Here is a 16,693-nt window from a genome sequence, read left to right on the forward strand (position 1 = left end):
GTAAACCCAAGTGAAACAAAGACAGTCAATGCCCCCTAGAGCTCACAATCCTGAACTATGACAAGATGTCACAGGGGGATCAGACAATAGAGAGAGACAGGGTAACAGTAAAGACAGCTATATTTGCGTAAATTAGTTGTCTCCTTGGTCACAGTTGGTCAACCAAATAAGATCTTGACATTTTGACTATAACCAGTGATATGTCATTTAACAAAATCTGCCAAGTAACCACAAAGTGTATTTAACAGACTGCAAGTAAGTCATTGGGTTTTGGGACCATATTGCTGTCTTGGATGTTAGAGGCAGTTTTCCCACTATCACAAAGCAATCAGTTTCAATCTATTTTGCCTGAATGTAGTCTAGTTTATTACATATCCTTTTAAAAAAAAAAGAGCTGATGCAATAGAAAAGGAGTAAAGAATGTGAACTTCTGATGTGTGTGGCTCATGTCTGTGGGATAATAGCCAGAGTCCAGGCGGCACAGAAGTGTGGAAACCATATGGTACACGTCACAAACACTCTGAAAATGCTGCTGTGAAAACTACTTGAGACAGCAGGGAGTGTGTTACAGTTACAGCATTCTCATCATATGCTTCATCTGTAGGGATGGGGGTTGGGGAGGAAGACATGGTAACAAGCTGGAAATCAGAATGCTAGGGACTCACACAGAGCCTTGTGAGATGCTGTGAATTTTCAAATTTCTGCCCTTTAATGGACAGAACAGTAGATGTTAAAATTAAACAGAATTATATAAAAAAATAATTATTAGGAAAACATATAGCATAATGTTACAATTTTAAGACAAGCCAATTAGGGGCTAGATTGGGTACCATGGCACAATGTCTCTATGCTGCCCCAGGATCAGACCAGGGAAGGAACTGTGGTTCAAAGGGCCACAGATTTCATCATTGACCCTGCTCTCGTTTATACCAGCAGCAAATTATAACCGTCATGCCAGTGCCAGTTCATTCAGAGAGTGTGGGGCCAACACTATTTACCACCAGCTAGCTCTGGGGGAAGAGTAAGTGGGTGTACATCATCCCTTGCCACTGCACATCTGGACCTAAGCTCTGGGCAGCCCATGCAACTCACAGCCAGTACCAGTCAGAAACGGGACAGCGGGCAGGGCCCTGCTGGCTGAGACCGGGCACACAGCAAGTGCTATGCTGATAAACCAGCAAGGGGAGTTGCCGGCCCCGCACGCTGCATCTTCACCCTGCCACCTCCTTGCACAGAGGAGGAGCCTGTGTGATGGACAAGGCCTCATGGGTGGCAAGTTTGTAAAAATTTTGGTGGGGCCCAGAACCCGCCCCCAACTCCGCCCCCCCAACTCCGCCCCCACCTGCCTAAGGCTCTGGGAGGGGGCTGGGGGGGGGTGGTGTGGGGTGCTGATCCTGGGCTGGGGTTTTGGGTGCTGGATGGGTGCTGGGTGCTGGCTCTGGGCTGGGGCTGGGGGTGGGTGTGCAGGAGGGGGTGAAGGGTGCAGGCTTTGGGATGGAGTTTGGGGTTGGGATGGGGGGTGTGGTATGGGGGAGGGAGTTTGGGGATAGGAGGGAGTGCAGGGTGAGGACTGTGGGGCTGAGGATGAGGGGTACATGATTCAGGAGGGGGCTCAGGGCTAGGGAAGAGGGTTGGGCTGTGGGGTGAGGGCTGTGGATGAGGGGTTCATGATGAGGGGCGGCTCAGGGCTCGGGAAGAGGTTTAGGCTGAGGGTGTGGGCTGTGCAGGAGGGGTTCATGATGCAGGAGGGGGCACAGGGCTAGGGCAGAGGTTTGGAGTGTGGGGTGAGGGCTGTGGATGAGGGGTTCATGATTAGGGGAAGCTCAGGGCTGGGGCAGAGGATTAGGGTGTGGGGGGAATGAGGGCTCTGGCTGGGGCTGAGGGTTTGGGGTTGGAGAGGCTCAGGGTAAGGGCAGCCTGCCTTGCCAGTACTGGCGGAGGGCAGGCACTAGGACCCTGCGGCAGCAGACAGCAAATCTGCTGGGAGCCCTCCGGGCAGCAGGCAGGGGAGAGGCGCGCTGTGTTCTGTCAGGCAGGGACGCAACACAACGCGGCGGAGGGGGGGGAACACGCGGAGTGGGGGTGGCAGGCGGGGGCTGGGACCTGCTCCAGGCAGGGTCGCGGCGGCGGGGGGAGACCTGCGGTGGCCGGGGCCGATCCAGGCAGGACGGGGGGGCGGGAAGAGACCCAGCTCCAACTATTGCTGGAGCAGGGCGCCCAGCCCTGAATATTGCTGGGGCCCGGGCCCCACACAAATATATAACCTGCCGCCCATGCAAGGCCTAGCACAGGGGAGAGCAGAAATGAGTCATACTGGGGTGGCAGTATTTGCAACCTGACAGACAATACTAAGGTGGTGTGGGAGTGAGGGGGGTGGGGGGGAAAGAGGAGGGAGAGATCAATCTCCTCCTTAACTCGTGAAGATATGTCTGAAGGGCAATTTCTTTGCCTTTGCAATGTATCACATAGCATGATGTGTGGATTTCCAAAATAGTGTCCCAAAGAAGAACTCCCCCTGAAATGGTTTTATCCCCCATCCACCCAGCCCCTAGAACAGTATTTAATTCAAACACTGTAGCTAACACCATTAGAAAAAGTCCTTGTACTACTCTAGAGAATATTTAAAAAACTGAACCCATATGTAAGCAATCATGAGTAGCTAACTAAATAATGACAAATGCATTCTACCTTGAACTGCTGGTCACCCGAACACACTTGGTCCTGCTACAACTTACAAAGCTGTAGAAAGGTAACAGCAGAAAATAGAATAGGTTTGATGTATTCACTATTTCACCAAATTTGCAGAACATTTTTACCATTGTGTGCACTGCACTCTTTTATTCAGTTTCTCTCCTCTTCAGTCCATGTGTCTCTTCAGAGATTACTTACGCCAACCACTTCACAGTGGTTGTCATTTGCACTCCACCTTCCTAATGATTTCCAGTTAGACTAGTCAGACCTTATAATCCAAGCAAAAACATCTCCTTAAAGGGCAAACACCGAAAAGCCACTTCCCACTCTCCTCCACAGAAAGAGGGACAGATTGAAACAAAAAAAATAGAAAAGTGGGAGGGAGAGAGAGAGGTAATGACATTTGCGATTGAACACGAGACCTGTCCCTTTATCTAAAAGATAGATTCTAAATTAAAGAAAACCCTCAAAACCTCATTGTTAAGAAATTCTTTGACATTCTCCTTCATTTTTCAGATAACTTCACATGTTCCAGTGCTAGAGTCCAAACCAATAGACAGGGACTGGGCTGCTAGTGGGGCATAGCCAAACCTACCTCTAAGATTCTCAGAAATACAACACTACACATTTGGGGCTGTTTTACACCAGACAGAATGCACCATTTCACTTGCTGTCCAATGAATTCTGTCAACTGTGTAGGTCAGAATGTTCTCAAGTCTTCTTATGAGAGTCAGTTTGGGAATAAATGATTACTGGTAAGAGGTGGTGAATGGGAATGTGCCACTGGTAGATATTCATTATAATAGTGCCCATTATACAAGGTACTTACTACCACTACTGCTAAAAGTAGACACTCAAAACTGGACTCTGCCATGAAGCCTGAGTAAACAAGCTGTGTGCAAAGAACCTACCACAGGCCAAAGAGGAATGGAATCCTCCCCCACTACCCGGCACCAGGCTCCATGCCCACTTCTACAGTTGTGGGCAAGATTGTGGTCCAAGCACTCTTCCTATGAAGGGAATTTGGTCAGTGGAGTCACATAATAGTAGATTCATTCCCCATATCTCCACCCAGCCTACAATATCCCAGACAAACCACTATGGAGAAAGCACTTCTCCACAGTCGCTGAGGGCATGGAAACCGCCCCCGCTCCCCATGACCTTTCCACAACTTGCCTTGCCCACACAGCAGAACTGCCTCAGTTTCAGTGTATCTGGGGCCTTCTAGAAAGATATTGGTTATGTTGCTCCTGTGAGCAGCAAAAAAAAAAACCCTGACATTGTTGTGAGGCTATGGGAAAACCTAACTTCACATACTCACAATGTGCCTTAAGATTGATCCATTACAGAAATGGAATGGTAACTATGCCCACAAATAAAATTGGACAAGTTCCTTAGTCTTTGGAACCCTATTATCTCTGTTATCTGAAGAAATGTCTAATATCAGATTAAGATAAAGCAAAATGTTACTCTATCCAGGTTCTTCCTTCTCTGGTAGAAATTACTTCATCATTGTATGGGTTTTCACTTTACAGTATTCATTTTGCCTGATTTTCTTTCATTCATTCTGCTCTAGCTCTTTCCTTTCACCCCTTTTCTCATTTATTTTCTCCTGTCCCCTTCCATCCTCTGAGCTCTGTGTAGCTCAAAAGCTTGTCTCTTTCACCAACAGAAGTTGGTCCAATAAAAGATATTACCTCACTCCCCCACCACCCCCCGCCCCAATATCCTGGGACCAGCATGGCTACAGCAACTCTAAACAAAAGGTCATTTAATTGTGTCACAGTTCCCAAGGTAACTGAATCTCTGACCCTTTTGTGGCCTCCTTGAGGGCACCCCCAGTCAGATTTTAGGGCTCAATCAATTACCTTACTTGGTGCAGGAACTCATGGTCCTCTCCCACTAGACTGAGAAATTAAGCTGCTATTCCTCCTGCCCTTCGCTGTGGTCATGTTAGCAAGTTTGAAATTACTTCAGCACTTGTGGTCTTGTTATCTCCCAGGACCTATGAAAAGGGTTTATCAGTAACCAGCCAGCTTTTACAAAGCAAAGCAATTATGTAGAACAAAAGCACTACAGAGAGAATGGTTTGAACATAAATATATGCCTGTTTTACAAGGTGTCAGTCATCTTCCATAGAGAGCCTGGTAGGTGTCAAAGTCCTTCAAACCAAGGGTTTGTCCCATTTGGTTACAATTTCAGGACAGTTCTTGGATCCAGCGAGTGGGACTCCGCCTCCATATCACACGGGCCACTTTATACACCTTCAGTTCCTTGTCTGCAGCCCCCCCATGAACCTGGTCAAGACCAGAATGCAATTCCCCTCAAGGTGGTACTTCCTTCTGCAAATTTGTTCATCTGTCTAGAGATTTGCAGTAATTACCTCCTTATGATATTAGTTCCTGGTAGTTCATCCTTGCTTAGTGACTTCCCCTTAGTCACTGCATTTCTGGTCTTATTTTAAGAACGGAATTAACGCCTCTCACAACTGGTGAGTAACAATACAAAGTGGAAGGGGAAACTGAGTCACACATTCTTTCATAAAAATAAATCAGACATTTCCCAGTTCTCCACAAATTGTTTCCTCATTTAGTCTGAATAGAAAGTGGCTTTTATGCTCACCAGCTTCAACAAGTTGTCTCCCATCCCCAGCATAACAATAACTTTCACAACGACATTAAAACCAGTTACCTAGAGCCTCATCTGCTGAGGCACCTTATGTTTGTCATTCTCTAGCAGAGGAGGCAGCCTAAATGTGTGTGTGTCATGCAGTTAATCTTTGGAGCATCTTATTCTCTTGATTTCAATTGTGAATTAGCAAATGTGGAGAAAAAGGCTCAGTGCACTCCAAATGTGTGTTAGGTTATACCTTTTGCCCATTCCAAGTGGGTCCTGGCTATGTTACAGGCCATTTCTTTCTCTGTGCGTTGTCTTCACAATTGAAATCATACTTGCACCTAGTTTAGTCATTTATCCTTGTGCAATGTAGGAGTAAAATACTTCTAAATCACAATGGTAGCATTTTACATTCACTTTGCATAAGTATAAATGACTACACAGCGAACAAGAAAGTGGCGAACGAGGGGTGCTGGGGGGGGGAGGTGCTAACCTCTAGAATTCACTTCCCCCATTGGTCTGATATAGTATGAATGTGCTAAGCTTAAGGACCTCATCTCCTCATTCAGACTCTTGCTTGAGGGAGATAAAGGAGTAGGACGGGGAAAGGGCATGACTGTAGGTGAGTAGTATGTAGATGTTTGACATACATCAGCTAGTTTCTTAGAACATTTTTGCTTGTATATTGGATGACCTCTGAGAGGTCTGGCAATAGAAACTTTTTATATATAAAAAAAATACATAGTATGTGATTAATAGGTGAAATGGACTGAGGCATTCCATTAATTGTTAAAGTGTTATTTTAAAAAAAAAAAACTTCAAGCATTATGTTTAACTTTTCCTCCTTGGAAAGTTACAATGTTATTGATTCAGCCACGTTTAATATCTTCATAAAGATAACTTTTGTATAGTACTGTTCAAAGGTCTTGAGGTTTACACACTGTACAAAGGAAGTAACCATCTTAAGACAGGAAATCTTTGTAGGAATATATAATATGAAAGGAAATTTTTCTTAGTTATGTCCTGCAAAGCCCCATGTAATCTATTGCACTATATAAATATTTTATAATCAAATTGTATTAACATGTTTATGGAAAAAAAATCTGTAACAGTGTGTCCATTTGTGTAAGCAGCAGAAGGTCAAGTAAGGCATCCTGATAACATGTTGCTCATTAATGAAGAAAAGCCTCAGAATTTCAGCTAAGGAATTTCCTCCATCCTTTGGTATCTGCTCTTTCCTTAATTGTAGAATGAATGTGAGGGATCATTAAAATCTTGTGCGTGTGTATACACACGCACAGAGAGCGAATACTGACTACTCACTAAGGCCTGGTCTACACTAGGAGTTTATGTCGAATTTAGCAGCGTTAATTCAAATTAATCCTGCACCCGTCCACACAACGAAGCTATTTAGTTCGACCTAGAGGTCTCTTTAGTTCGATTTCTGTACTCCTCCCCGACGAGGGGAGTAGCGCTAAATTCGACATGGCTATGTCGAATTAGGCTAGGTGTGGATGGAATTCGACGCTAATAGCTCAGGGAGCTATCCCACAGTGCACCACTCTGTTGACGCTCTGGACAGCGGTCCGAGCTCGGATGCTCTGACCAGCCACACAGGAAAAACCCCGGGGAAATTTGAATTCCTTTTCCTGTCTGGCCAGTTTGAATCTCATTTCCTGTTTGGACATCATGGCGAGCGCAGCAGCACTGGCAGCGATGCAGAGCTCTCCAGCAGGTGTGTCCATGCAATCTCAGAGTAGAAAGAGGGCCCCAGCATGGACTGACCGGGAAGTCTTGGATCTGATTGCTGTGTGGGGCGATGAGTCTGTGCTTTCGGAGCTGCGCTCCAAAAAACGGAATGCAAAGACCTACGAGAAGGTCTCCAAAGCCATGGCACTCAGAGGATACAGCCGGGATACAATGCAGTGCCGCATGAAAATCAAGGACCTGAGACAAGGCTACCAAAAAATCAAAGCGGCCAACGGACGCTCCGGATCCCAGCCCCAGACATGCCGCTTCTACGAGGCACTGCATGCCATTCTCGGTGGGTCTGCCACCACTGCCCCACCAGTGACCGTGGACTCTGAGGATGGGATAGTGTCGACGGGCAGTTCCTCGGCGATGTTTGCGGATGGGGAAGATGAGGAAGGGTTTGTGGAGGACGAGGCAGGCGACAGCGCTTACAATGCTGATTTCCCCGACAGCCAGGATCTCTTCATCACCCTCACAGAGATCCCTTACCAACCCTCCCCAGCCATTAACCCGGACTCTGAATCAGGGGAAGGATCAGTCGGTAAGTGCTATAAACATGTAAACATTTATTTTTGAAAGAACAGGAATATTAACTATGTGAAAAGAAGGTCAATATATATGGGGATAGAACAGAAATCCTCCTGGGAGATCTCCACGAAGCTCTCCTGGAGGTAATCGAAAAGCCTACGCATGAGGTTCCTGGGGAGAGCTGCCTTATTGGGTGCTCCGTGGTAGCACACTTTTCCGCGCCAGGCTATCATCAGGTACTCTGGGAGCATTGCCTCCACGAGCATGGCAGCATAGGCCCCTGGTTTGTGCTGGCTTTCACGCAGCATGCGCTCTCTCTCTCAGTGACCCTCCTCAGGGTGATCTCACTCGGCGACTCCTGCATTTAATTAGGGGAATTAGTATAATGTTAGTATTGGGAATGCTTCACTTTTCCTTTGCATAACAATAAGCGTCAGTTTACAGCCACGTGGTGGAGGCTGCAGAGGGGCAGCATACAGGGATCTTTCCCGGGGACAGCCGCGAGGGGGTGGAACAGGGGCAGAGTTTATGCTTTCCGGATTGCCTGCAGCAGGAGGGCACTGCTATACATTAAGTTTTAAGCAGCCTAAAGTCTACGGCTTACCATGCCTGGCTGCTCCACGGATTCTGCTGTCCTGCCCCACTTGTCTGATCTCCAGTGCAAGACCCCAGGCAATGAAAGCGAAGGCCGAAAATTCGAACTTGTCCTGAGTGCGCATGAGATAGGTGCTGTGCATGGTCTTGTTCACAGAGACAGACTAGACTGTGTTCATTGTTCACAAAAATGTATCTTTGTAAGGAATTCACTCCCTTTTTCCCATCACACAGCTGTGACTGTCTCCAGACCTGCCCCAGCATCCCCCTCACAGAGGCTGGCGCAGATTAGGCGGCGAAAGAAAAAGACACGGGACGAGATGTTCGCTGAACTGATGGGCTGCTCCCAAGCCGAGGCGGCCCAGCAGAGCCAGTGGAGGGAGAACCTCTCTCAGTACCAGCGCTCACACAGCGAACGGGAGGAGAGGTGGCGTGAGGAAGACAAGCAGGCGACTCTAACGCTGCTTGGACTAATGAGGGAGCAAACGGACATGCTCTGGCGCCTTGTGGATGTTCTGCAGGACCGCAGGCAGGAGGACAGAGCCCCCCTGCAGTGTATCTGCAACCACCCTCCCCCGCCACAAAGTCCCATACCCCCCTCACCCAAAATAACAAGAAGGAGGGGTGCCAGGGGCGGTGAAAACTGTCACTCCACCCCAGCAGAGTGCTCAATTACCCAAAAGCTCTCATTCGCTAAATTTTGAGAAGTCCTTCCCTTCCTGACTCACCCAAGCCCCAAGCCCAGTTTCATCCCCTAACTGTCTAGTTGATTATTAAAAATACTTTGCTGTTAATTACTGTTTCTGTCATGTTTTTGTACAGAAGACTGTGTTTGAAGGGGGGGGAAGGGGGTTGGTAATAGGACAGTCACCTTTACCAGGGTACAGAGACGGGGGCAGGATCAGCAGCAGGTCACACACACAGTGCAGTCAGTAGGCACCCTGGTCGGTATGGGAGATGGTTTCCAGGTTCTGTGTGGGTGGGGGGTACGTGACTTTGTAGCGGGGGAGGGCGGTTACAGATCTTATGCAGCAGTCCTTGTTCTGGACCACAGAGCCACGCAGCAGGGGAATCTGTAACTGTCCTCCCCCGCAACAAGGTCACATAGCCCCCGCACACAGAGTCCCAAAAAGGAGGGATGGCAGGCTCCGTTGAAACAACCAGTCCGGCACTGCGGACCGCTCTAGGAGCAGGAGCCTGTCATTCCTCGAGTTTAGAGGCGGTCTTTACATCACCGCACACCCTACCAGGGGTGAGCTGCAGACGGTTCGCAACGGTTCGCGCAAACCATTTGCTAAAATTAGACGCCGGACAGAGAACCGGATGCTAAAGCTCTCTGTCCGGCGTCTAATTTTAGCAAACGGTTTGCGCGAACCGTTGCGAATACTGCCTCCACCTCCTGCCATGAAGCTCCTCCTTGCTTCTCCTTCCCCATGGCTTCCCGAATCAGCTGTTCGCACGGGAAGCCTGGGAGGGCTGAGAAGCAAGCAGGCTTCCCCGGCCCCGGAAGACGACGCTGAGGTTGGAAACTGGGGGGGGGGGCGTGTGCCCCGGCCAGTCCCTGGCCGCGGCCCGTCCCCGCCTCCCCGGCCACGACCCTGCCCGGCCACCCCGTCCCCGGGTCCCCGCTGCGTTCCCGGCCCTGCGTTCCCGGCCGCGACCCTGCCCGCCCCTGGGTCCCCGCCCAACCTCACCGGCTGCGGCACGGCCCGCGTCCCCGACCCCCGACCCCTCCCTGGCCGCCCGGCTGCCGCAACCCCGGCCCTGCCATGCTCCCACCTACCGGGATGCTCGGCTCTGGACACGGCCCCCCACCTCCAGCCCGGCCTGGCCCCGTGGCTCCAGCCGCCCCTGCTGTTTTGCCAGGGGCTGGGCCCGGCAGCGTGGGTCTGGGCGTGGCGGCGGCCCCGGCTGCCCGGCCCAGCTCTGGCCGCAGCCCTCCCTGGCTCCACCCGGCCAGCCACCTGGCTCCAGCCGCTGGGCTCCCGCCGCATCCTCCGGCCCGGCCGCGACTCCTGTCCCGGCCCAGCCACGTCCAGGCTGCACGGTAAGGGGGCAGGGAGGGTGTTGAGAGAGGGTAGGGAGTTTGGGGGTGGGGGGCAGAGGGCAGGGAACAGGGGATTGAATGGGGCAAGGGTCCCGGGAGCAGTCAGGAAAGAGCAGGGTTGGATGAGGTGGTGGGGGCACTGAGGGACAGAAAGAAGGGGTAGTTGTATGGGGTAGGGGTTCTGGGGGGCCATTGAGAATGAGAGGAGGGGTTGGGTGGGGCGGCAAGGGGCAGTCAGGGGACAGGGAAGGGGGGGATGGGTCAGGGGTCTCGGAGTGTGTGTGTCAAGGAACATGAGAGGTTGGATGGGGCACGACCCCCCCCCTGGAGGGGGGGGGGAAGGAGGGAACCCGTTGTTAAAATTTTGGAGGGAGGAGGGAACCGGTTGTTAAAAATTTGGCAGCTCATCACTGCACCCTACCCAGCACAGTCTGCATCCCAGTTTCAACCCTTTAACGCAAAGTCATTAATAAAGAAACCTTTGTTACGTAACAATGGAACATGTATTTTATTTTTACACGTGTGTTGGAAGGCGGGAAACGGGGTGAACGGGGTATGTAACTGCAGAGGATAGTCAACAGTAACCGGGTAAAGAAACAGGGGCAGGTTCAGCTTCTCTGTAAAGAAACTGAATAGTCACAGGTCACGCTGCTCGCTGAGGAACCTAGCTTTCAAAGCCTCCCGAATGCACAGCGCTTCCCGCTGGGCTCTTCTAATCGCACGGCTGTCTGGCTGAGCGTAATCAGCAGCCAGGCGATTTGCCTCAACCTCCCATCCCGCCATAAAGGTCTCCCCCTTGCTCTCACAGAGATTGTGGAGCACACAGCAAGCTGCAATAACAATGGGGATATTGGTTTCGCTGAGATCCGAGTGAGTCAGTAAGCTCCTCCATCTCCCCTTGAGACGTCCGAAAGCACACTCCACCACCATTCTGCACTTGCTCAGCCGGTAGTTGAAGAGTTCCTTGTCACTGTCCAGGGCGCCTGTATAGGGCTTCATGAGCCAGGGCATTAGCAGGTAGGCTGGGTCCCCGAGGATCACTGTAGGCATCTCCACATCCTCAACAGTTATTTTGTGGTCCGGGAAGAAACTACCTTCCTGCAGTGTCTAAACAGACCAGAGTTCCTAAAAACATGCGCGTCATGAACCTTGCCCGGCCACCCAACGTTGATGTTGGTAAAGCGTCCCCTATGGTCCACCAGTGCTTGCAGCACCATTGAAAAGTAGCCCTTTCTGTTAATGTACTGGCTGGCCTGGTGGTCCCACCGCAGTTTGGGAATCCCATCGCGGCAAAGCCATCTATGACGACCTGGATGTTTCCCAGGGTCACTACCTTTGAGAGCAGTAGCTCAACGATTGCGTGGGTTACTTGCATCACAGCAACCCCCACGGTAGATTTGCCCACGCCAAAGTGGTTCGCTACTGACCGGTAGCTGTCTGGCGTTGCAAGTTTCCAGAGGGCTATGGCCACTTGCTTCTGCACAGTCAGGGCTGCTCGCATCCGGGTGTCCTTGCGCTTCAGGGCAGGGGACAGCAAGTCACACAGTTCAAGGAAAGTGCCCTTACGCATGTGAAAGTTTCGCAGCCACCGTGATTCATCCCAGACCTGCAGCACTATGTGGTCCCACCGGTCCGTGCTTGTTTCCCGGGCCCAGAATCGCCGTCCCATAGCATGAACATGGCCCATTGCCACCATGATCTCCACGGTGCGGGATCCCGTGCTTTCTGAGAGGTCTGTGCCACTCTGACACTTCATGTCCTCACCGTGCTGCCGGAGCCTCCTCGCCTGATTTCTCAGCAGCTGCCTGTGGAAGAGGTGGACGATAAGGTGCGATTTGTTGACAACGGCCATAAGTGCAGTGATGATCGCAGCGGGCTCCATGCTCGCAGTGCTGTGGCGTCCGCGCTGTCACTGACCAGAAAAGTGTGCGAACAGATTTCCCGCCGGCGCTTTCAGGGGGGGAGGGCGGGAGTGACGGTTGAATGACGACAGTTACCCAAAACCACCCTCGACACATTTTTTTCCCCCAGCAGGCATTGGGGGCTCGCCCCAGAATTCCAATGGGCAGCGGGGACTGCGGGAACTGTGGGATAGCTGCTCACAGTGCACCGCTTCCAATGTCGACGCTTGCCCCGTTAGTGTAGACTCACAAAGTCGAATTAGTGTCCTTAGTGTGGATACACAAATTCGACTTTGTAAGGTCGATTCCACAAATTCGAGTTAAGTTGAATCGAACTACTCTTGTAGTGTAGACATACCCTAAGAGAAATATAGGTCTTGATCCAATTCCAATGGACCCAATGAAGATACTCTCATTGAATCCAATAGGAGTTGGATTGGGCATTTAATCATTTAAATCCAATACTATAAATATTATCTGTGTTCAGATCACAACTATTTAAGGATTCCAGAAAAGAAAGACAGAGGTTTAATTTGATAATTAGATATCTATGCTGTATACAAATATGCAATTAATATACATTTCTTTCTCAGCAGGTTATTGGAGAATATAGCTTTAATTTAGAAACACAGCCATGCTTAGAGCTTTATTTTCCATGGAACATAGGGATAAAAAAAAAACCTGCGAATGGCATCTAATTTGAGCACAACATATGCAATGCCTTGGACTTCAGTGTTCAAATTTCTCTCCCCCACACACAATATTAATTCAACGTACAGCTTGACATTCCCATCAAGCGAGACAATCAGAATTTGGATTTGATTCAGTGCCCTAAAACCTGACATCCTAACATATTAATACTATTATCATGGCTCCATTTTAATGATAAATAACAGCTTCTAGACACAACACTAGCGTTTTGTTTGCATGAACTCCCTTTCTCCTGAATCTGAGCAACATTAGGAGACCATACATTCTCTGTTTAATGTGACTTGCCAAGAATGTGAACACCATTTGGGCTACAAGCTTAGTTACATCAGTGCTGAGGCATGAAGTGATTTTCCCATTTACTTTAAAAATTTGGAAGTTATATAGGGCTTTTTAGATTAGTTTTAATTGACTGTTTCTAGTTAGTAGGTGTGAGTCTCAATAACTTATATTTCATAATGGATAAATTGGGAAGTCTTCTGCCCCTGGAGATATCAAACTAATTCATGTGGAAGATAGTCACTGACCATACAACAATTTTCCTGTGTGTCCTGGAGAAAGACACTGAAATGTAATGAGGTCACTAGTGTTGCTGGCCATTAGAAATGATAGAAACATAGGATCTGCATACTGGATCAGATTAATAGTCCATCCACTCTAGTATCCTGTCTCTGACAGTGACATGTGCCAGATGTTTCAGAGGAAGGTACAAGAAACTGCATAGTAGACACTTATGGAATAACTTGCCCATAGTGGAAAGTTATTTAATCCCTCAGCCTGTTAGGCCCTGATCCAGCAATGCAGTTAAGCACATGCTGAACTTCACGCTGGAGTGGTTCCATTGTCTTGATATGAACTATACATTCTGACTTGCTTAAGTAGTTTACTGGATTGGGGACTTAGTGATTGACTTGTGCCCTTAAACATGGCTGGTTATATACTTTCTAGTTTTTTAATCCTATCAAATATAACCCTCTATATTCTCATTAATCATATAAACAGACAACAGGGTAAAAACAAGCTTAAGCTCCTGACCTCATTGCTACAAGGTAGCAATGTGGAACAGCTAATTAAATATTGTGTAAAAAAAAAAAAGTATTTTTGTTTTAAATTTTTCCTTAATCATAGCATTAAATCTTGACTCCAACAGATCTCATTACCCAGCCCATTACATGAAACCAGAAGAGATTTTTACTCCAGTCAGATCTTTACCTAGAAAGTTTCAGTTACAATTGCTAAAATATTTTGTTGTGACAATTACTTCTAGTGGAGGTAAAATCAGCAATCCAAACATCAAATCCTCCAGAGCAGCTGAAATCTAAACAAACATATTGAATCATATGAATTAACAGTACTCTTGCTGCAATTAAATAAATAGCCAGAGAGGTCTGCTGCACTTTTATATGTTCACTTGAAATTCAGGAACAGACAGTGACCAGTACACAAATAACAATATCAAATGTGATTAATAACCAGCTGCATCAAATGGTAAAATAATAAAAAACAGAAGAACTGGAAATAAGTTACTTGTTATTAGAGAGACAAGGTGGGTGTGGTAATAGCTTTTACTGGAACAACTGCTGTTGGTGAAAGAGACAAGCTTTTGAGCTACACACAGCTCTTCAGGTCATGTTAATCACCCCTGGTAAATTGCAGGGCCGCCCAGAGGATTCCGGGGGCCTGAGGAAAAGCAATTTTGGGGGCCCCTTCCATAAGAAAAAGTTGCAATACTATAGAAGACTACATTCTCATGGGGGCCCCTGCAGGACCTGGGGCAAATTCCTCTCCCCCCCCCCCCCTTCTCGGCAGCCTGGTAAATTATCACCCATCTCTAATTTAATTCTAATAAATAAAATAAAAAAGTTTTCACCAAAGTCCATCTTTTATATGATATAGGGAAAAGAAACTGTCTCACTGTGCTTAAAGGATAGATAAAAAGGCCATGCTATCTTTTTCTAAAGCCCTGCTGTATTGAGCTTTAGATTAGTAACTACAGGGTATATCTCCGCTGTTTGTCTTATTTGACAGAAATAGAAAGAATAATGCTTTTGCATAAATCTTGTTCCCAGAAGGCTTAAAGCTGTACTATTTATGAACATTTTAAATTCCTTCTTTATTTCCAATTGAGGTTTTTCCTCATTCACTCGGATTTATTTCCTCGTAACCTGCTTTATATCATAGCACCGAAGCATAGGCCTAGAGAAAATCAAATTGAAAACCAACTTTCTCTTCCAGATTTAATGTAACACGTTGCTTTTTTTTTTATCCCCTACAAGGATGCAGAACCCATTCTTCCTCATGATGCATAAAAATTGCATTTTTAAAATCAAGAATTGATTTTATCAACAACTTTACGTGGGGGGAAAGCAAAACTGTGCATAATGCAAAAAGCTGCTCTGTTCATATGCGTGAAAGGGCCTGATGAGAGTGAGATGAATTATTTGTAATGCACAATTTATTCAAGGCTGAAAGTAACTTGGAATATATGCCCATGCATGGGTGCATAAACCTCCCCTTACATCCCTAACCAGATTAGCTGGGCTGGACGTTGTGGGTGGTGTCCCCGCCTTCGATAGCAGCCTTGGGGAAGACGAGCGCCCCAGCATGAGTCTTGACTTGTTCGTGGTCTCCCATGTTTGCAGGGGGAGCTACTCTTGACTAGCCTGGGCAAGGGGGATCAGTGCCGGGAGGGTCCATTGCCAGCAGAGCAGTGTGCACCAAGGCTGATGTGCTGGGTGCCAAGTTGGAATGTGGCTCCGATGCAGGGCACATGGCAGCCTCCATCAACAGGGCTTTCAATCGTATATCCTGGTCTTTGGGAGTGTGTGGTCTGAATCACTTACAAATCCGGTACCTCTCTTTAACATGCGCCTCTTCCAGACACTTAAGACAGCTCGTGTGTGGGTCACTAACCAGCATGGGTTTGTGGCAGGCAGCACACAGCTTAAACCCCAGGGACTGGGACATGCCCCATCCCTGGGATTAAGTTCCCAATGAGACCTCAACTAACAGTAGACTAAACACTAGACTAATTGACTATAACTATTTACAGGTAGAACTGTGAGAGTCCAGAACAGAGAACCAAAGGGAGATTGCAAGAGCAAGGAGTGTTCAGCAGCCATCACGGGTGATAAGAAGGAACTGAGAGGGTGCAGGGCCCCATATACCAGCTCAGGAGCATGGGACTCCAGAGGGTGCCAGAGCCAGCCCTACGGATATCGCTAAGGGAAAAATCTCTAGCAGCCATGCATATGGGCTGACACGGAATCAACATGAGCAAGCACTCGCAGAAGAATCTCCATTCTATAAAAACATGAATTGTCACATTTTTGCTGACATGTTGCAGTTTGTTGGTTATTTGGATCTGTCTTTATATTTTATCTGACAAAAAATATACTAGTCATTTGTATAAAAGAAAATTTAGAAAGGGATAAAGATTTCATACTATTTCTATTATAAACACCTATTTTATCTATCAGGTACTATTTTATAGGACTTAGAGTATGCTACGGCTTTCATAGGAAACAAAGAAAGGCATTGTGTCCCCAATCCTGCAATGGTATTTGTGCCGAAGGATACTGACATTCATAAATATTATCATTCCCCCATTGATGCTGTAATTCTAATTTTATGTCCTAGGTCATAGAACTTCTAGTTTTGAGATCTGGAAAGAATAGGAGTTTAGATCCTATCCTCTGTTTTGTTTTGAAATTTATTTGCCTACAATGTTTTGTCTTAACTACCTGATTTGGACAATTTTTTCTTCTCTCCCTTTACTTTATATAAAGTATACACACTGAAGCCCATATATAAAATATAGGGAGAAACAAAAACAAAACACAAAACAATAGACTGC

At 47.6% G+C, this 16,693-nt stretch overlaps 1 long non-coding RNA gene across 1 annotated transcript in view; it reads left to right on the forward strand.

Moving 5' to 3' along the window:
- Positions 1-16,108, forward strand: part of LOC120391384 — a 50,266-nt gene extending 34,158 nt beyond the window's left edge. The window contains exon 4 of the long non-coding RNA XR_005591284.1: positions 15,890-16,108. This is a non-coding gene — a long non-coding RNA (uncharacterized LOC120391384). The remainder of the gene's footprint in view (positions 1-15,889) is intronic.
- Positions 16,109-16,693: the final 585 nt, after the last annotated feature.

Source organism: Mauremys reevesii, linkage group 1 (genome assembly GCF_016161935.1).
Source record: "Mauremys reevesii isolate NIE-2019 linkage group 1, ASM1616193v1, whole genome shotgun sequence".
Taxonomy (NCBI): domain Eukaryota; kingdom Metazoa; phylum Chordata; order Testudines; family Geoemydidae; genus Mauremys; species Mauremys reevesii.